Genomic DNA, 6,000 nt, shown 5'->3' with positions numbered 1-6,000 from the left:
AAGAAAAATCACAAAAAACATACAATAATATAAAGCAAAAAATACATATTTATACATCAATTATATTTTCATCTTAATCCCTTAATCAACAATATAATACAATATGCTTACCCATTTATTTAGTTGCTGGAGGTCACAGACGTCTCAAACCACGAGCGATACAGAGCAAACAACATACATGAAACGGCTATACATTTGCAAAGGCGATACTAGTCCGCCAATGAAGATGAACCCTTGACGGTCATCGGACCGCAATGGTACTTACTGGCAGGCACCTGTTCTGGCTAGGTAGGGACTAGGGATAGACCAATATGTTTTTTTCAGGGCCGATACCGACATTTTGGCCATCGCATATTGGTATCGGCCGATATGGGCCAATATTTTGTACATTTAAAGTTTTGAAAGATAAAGACAATTTTTGACACAAATCTAAAACTGAACATGTTAATTTTTGTTTAATGCATAATGGCTGGCTTGCTGGCACCCTGTGGTGGGTGGCTGGCTGGCTGGCACCCTGTGGTGGGTGGCTGACTGTCTGACACCCTGTGGTGGATGGCTGGCTTGCTGGCACCCTATGGTGGATGGCTGGCTGGCGCCCTGCGGTGGGTGGCTGGCTGGCACCCTGTAGTGGATGGCTGGCTGGCAGCCTGTGGTAGGTGGGTGGCTGGCACAGGGGCTGTGGGTGGCTGGCTGGTACAGGACCTGTGGGCGGCTGGCTGGTACGGTGCCTGTGGCTGGCTGGTACAGGGCTTGTGGGTGGCTGGCTGTCTGGCACCCTGTCTGTGGGTGGCTGGCTGTCTGGCACCCTGTGGTGGGTGGCTGGCTGTCTGGCACCCTGTGGTGGGTGGCTGGCTGTCTGGCACCCTGTGGTGGGTGGCTGGCTGTCTGGCACCCTGTGGTGGGTGGCTGGCTGGCACCCTGTGGTGGGTGGCTGGCATCCTGTGGTGGGTGGGTGGCTGGCACAGGAGCTGTGGGTGGCTGGTACAGGGCCTGTGGGTGGGTGGCTGGGTGGCCGGTACAGGGCCTACGGGTGGCTGGCTGGCTTTCTGGTACAGTGCATGTGGCTGGCTGGTACAGGGCCTGTGGATGTGGGTGGCTGGCTGGCACTGGGCTGCTGTGGGTGGGTGTACGGCTGTGATACACTCCCACGAGACTAGTCCCGACTCCAGATGAGGCTGTCCAAGACGAGGGAGGTGGCCTAAGAAGGCAGAATGACGTCACAAAAATATCAGCAATATAGGCCAGTTCCGGGGCCGATACCAATATATCGGGGAAAGTACATATCCTCGATATATTGGCCTCGCGGATAGGTCTTTCCCTAGTAGGGACCATACATATATCCACTGTGTAGAGAAGAATTATATGTCTCTCTCTATATCAGTGGTTCTTAACCTGGGTTCGATCGAACCCCAGGGGTTCGGTGAGTCAGTCTCGCGGGTTCGGTGGAGGTCAAGACACACACCCGACTCATATGATTCGTGATGACAGCCCCGCTTATTGGCTGCAGGTGATCACGCAACATCGCTTGGCCTATCTGTGCTGCAGGGAATTTGGCGCGCCCAGTAGTCGAATTTTAACGGTCGTGATGGTACGTCGTGTGATTTCTTTCTTAATATTAATCCCTTCATACTAACTATGTTGAGCAAAAAAAGAAAGTGGTCGGACGAATATGTACAATATGGATTCACGTGTATAACGGAACGTGATGGGCTGCACTGACAGGTCCACTGATGGCTGCACTGACAGGTCCACTGATGGCTGCACTGACAGGTCCACTGATGGCTGCACTGACAGGTCCACTGATGGCTGCACTGACAGGTCCACTGATGACTGCACAGATGAGCTGCACTGTCAGATCCACTGATGGCTCCACTGACAGGTCAACTGATGACTGCTCAGATGAGCTGCACTGACAGATCCACTGATGTCTGCACTGATGGGCTGCACTGGCAGGTACACTGATTGGCTGATCTGACAGGTTCTCACTATTTGGGGTAGTGTGGTGCACAGTAGTGAAGGTGTTAAACTGGTAACTCACTGTGCCCGGGTTCTCCTCCTCACACAGTATTGGTGTGTGAGAAGAAGCCGGGAACAGCGAGTAACTGCTGTTTGTTTACATTTGTGATTGGACACATCTGATCACATTGTAAAGAGCCTCTTTAAACTGATCGGGAATGTGCTGTGTCCGAGGGACACAGCTCATTACCGATCACCGTGCAGTGCAACCGAGCAGCAAAATGTGAAAGATGCCGTCCACTCAGAAGAAGGAAGAAGGAAGCACCTGCCCCTGCTGTCAATCTGCTATAGGCCGGGCAGGAAGGTGTTAAGAACACAGAGATTGGTTTGCACAAGTTTTTATAATTTGAAGGACAAATGGTTCACAGAGTCTTTTTTGTCCATGTTTTTATTTAAATTTTTTGTTGTTTATTTGTATATATTTATCACTGAGGAAAATATATATACAGTATATATTATGCAGCTCATGGAATTCTAATTAACCCTGACCATTCTAGTCTGGGATTCCATTGTTGGTTTTTGCTTAGGGCTTATAACCAGCATAGGTTAGAACCAGGTTAAGCTTTCTGTGACCAGATTGAGATCGTTAGGCCTGGTTGCATGTCAGATTAGAAACTATTAGAGAGGGACTGAAGTGCAGAGTAGATTGGTAAAACACTGGAATCTTAGAGTCAGCCTAAATTCCTGCCATCATAAGTTTGATTCTAGGCTGTTTGGAAAAATAGCTGGAGGATCTCCCCATGACCCCAGATCTTGTCTTCAAGTTTCCGACACAAAGACAGACACCACATAATCCTCTGCCCCTGCAACTTGACTTTGCTGCAACATTCACCTGGAGGTATTTCTATTGATAACTATTGTAGCACCCTCTACTGTGCAAGATTAGATGTACATAGTTATTTGTTAGTGTAGGAAAATTTGGCTTGACTGAGAGCCAGGCCTGGGTTGAATCTGGGTCATGGCTGAATGATTCAGGGAGGCTGGATGGCTCAGCAAGCAGCATCTCTGGTGACTCCCCCTGCTTTTTGGAACCTTGGAGAAGCTTCCAGAGGCAGTCTGTTGGAGTCTAGGAGGAGCTGCTTGTCAGTTTTAATGAGGACCCTAGCCAATTCCCAGCAAATGGGGCTGGTAGGGGGCAGGCCATCTCATAAATACTCAGGGGCAGTTGGGTGGAAGATGGAGATAGAGTGCTGAGAAAGTTGTTGGTGGCCCTTGAGGGAGCCCCTCTAGTCTGGGGGGGTGACTTCAGTCCTGGGGCTCGGGTGCTGTAGGGACCCTTTACAACACATGGAGGAATCCTTCCTGGAGGCACGGGAGCAAAGAGAGGACAGAAGGAGAAGGTCAGCACATCCAACAGATCTCCTGAGAAATAAGCAGGGTGGGCTGGTGAGTGTGTAGTCTGGGAGGACTGTGGGAAGAGTATCAGTCTGGGAAGACTCTGCCGGAGAATTTAGCCAGGAGGGCTAGTGTGAGAGGCAGCTGCAGCCAGGTGGACTGGCAGTGCCTGAAGAAGTGGAGCTGGAATCAGTAACCACAGGGATGTAAAGCTGGACACTAACTTTTTTGCTACACACCTACGTAAATGGGCCTCGGGTTCCTGCCTATAACAGGCTGTTGCTACAATCTGATTCACAAACAGTGTGCCAGCTGGAGTTCTATAAGCATGTGTGCTGGAGGAAGTGAGGAGTGTATATAGACTGTATATAGGAGAAATTGTCCCTGAAGTTGTTTGACATCAAGTGGGCATTCCACAATTTCCCAATCCCTATCTAAGATATTAACTCTCAATAAAGCAAAAAAACAAACAAAAAACAAAAAAAGCACTGGACTGTTGGTTGACTCAAGTGTGCCTGTGAAAATGTGGTGTGCCTGGCTGTGCAGGGTGGGGGATCCCATTTTACTTGGGGCTCCTTAGGTGGTGCGCTACACTATATAAACCTTGGTATATATACACCAGCCTTTTTTAACCAGGATGCCTAGGCACACTGGGGTGCCTTCAGATGTCTTCAGGGGTGCCTTGGCAAAAAATTCCTAGAAACTGCCCAGAGATTTGTATACAAGTCAGCAGGTGGATCCAGCCTACCTGTTCATTACACAAAGCCCCAGTTTTTCATTGCGCACCGTTACAACCTTTTTGTGGCCAGTGTCCTATCATCAGTTGATAAGGAGGAGGTTGGGCACCTGCACAATACTCCTATTTGCACTTCTCCTGCCCCTGTCCATCAGGGGTCACATTAGCTGAGTGAGGGAGAGAAACTGAGGGAGAAGAGAAACACTGGAATACTAGTCAGTACCAGTGTGCAAAAGTGTTTGTTTTTGGAAGAATAAATCACTACTAATGTTGGGTTTCCTACACATATGGGTGTCCTACATTATGTAAAATTATTATTACGTTTTTTACATTTTAGAATAGGGTGCCTCGAGATTGTGCGGAATTGTAAAGGGTGCCTTGACTGAAAAAAGGTTGAGAAACACTGATATACACCATTCTACCAGGACTCCTATCGGACCCCTTGCTGATTATACCTGTTGTATATTGGATGAATGTTATTATTTCCTTCCTATATAAAGCTTGTAATATTTTTATACTCCTGTGCATCTATATGTTTATGGTTAATGTTCTATGCTGGTTGCTGGCTTCCACTTCCAATTACTTTTTTTAGATTACTTTGTTTACAGAGGCCCTTTCCTGGGTGAAGGCACTTCCAACTTTATCAAACTTACTCTTTCACTTAGCAAAGGTTCTGGTTCTCTTATTTACCTACAGGTTTAATGCAATATCCTACATGGGGCGGGCCCCAAAAAGGCCACAGTAGCATGTAGTGAGTATAGAACTAAAGGCCACAGCCAGCATCCTATTAGCAGCACACAGTGGATGTAGAAGTACAAGTCCAAGAATACCATTAGCAGTGTACAGTGGGTAGAAATATGAATGTCAGCATCTAGGTAGAAGCATACAGTAAAAGTAGTGGATAAACGCAAAGAAGACACTAGGGCTTTGTGTTGCTGGGTAGTTTATTCAAGTTTTATTCAAAATTTTGTACAGAAACTAAAAAAAAAATAGTTTTTTAGAACATTGGTTAAACTAGATGAACTTGCGTCCTTTTTCAACCAGACAAACTATGTATCTATGTAAGTACATTCCTATTAGCCATTAGTGATGGGCCTAACATTCGAGTCGAACGTAAGTTCGACTCGAACATCCGGTGTTCCTGTGTTTGCCGAACACGCAAACAAATGGGGCAGTCGGCGGGAAGATCGCCGTGCATTAAGTGCTTGTGATTGGCCAAAGCATGCACCTGGCCTGTATGCTTCGGCCAGTCACAGTACAATGTCCTGACAGAGCCATGATTGGCCAAGGCAGTGTGCCTTTAGTCAATCATGGCTCAGGGGCAAGGTTCACGCCCCACACTATATAAGGCTGCTTACACGGCAGCTGTGTGTAGTTTGTTAGGAGTGGAGATTAGGTAGGGTAGTTAGTGGATTGTGCTTTGATGTTTAATGCAGTCAGTGCAGTGTAGTGTAGGGCTGATTCATGTTGTGTAGCACAGTGTACTGCAGTCAGTGTAGTGCTGTGCTGATTCATCTTTTGTAACAGTGTACTGCAGTCAGTTTAAGTGTAGTACTGTGCTGATTCATCTCGTGTAACACAGTGTACTGCAGTCAGTTTGGTGTAGTACTGAGCTGATTCTTGTGTAACTGAGTGTAGTGCAGTCAATGTAGTGCTGTGCTGTGATTCTTGTGTAACACAGTGTAGAGGGGCCACTGAAGTGTTGGCGTATACAACACGTCTGTGTCACCCCACTGATCCCATTTTTATTTTTTTTATTTTTTTTTGCAGCATCAGGTTCTGTTGCTGCAATATTAGTACCCCCACTTCTGTGTCACAGGTGCTATTATTTCTGCATCAGCAGTGTTTTTTTTTTTTTGTGGAAAAGCAGTACTAATTTTATTTAGGGTATAATTGCTGTCCCCCCTTTTGTG

This window comes from Pelophylax lessonae, assembly GCF_965119305.1.
Source record: "Pelophylax lessonae genome assembly, chromosome: 11".
NCBI lineage: Eukaryota > Metazoa > Chordata > Amphibia > Anura > Ranidae > Pelophylax > Pelophylax lessonae.
This window is presented reverse-complemented; position numbering follows the sequence as displayed.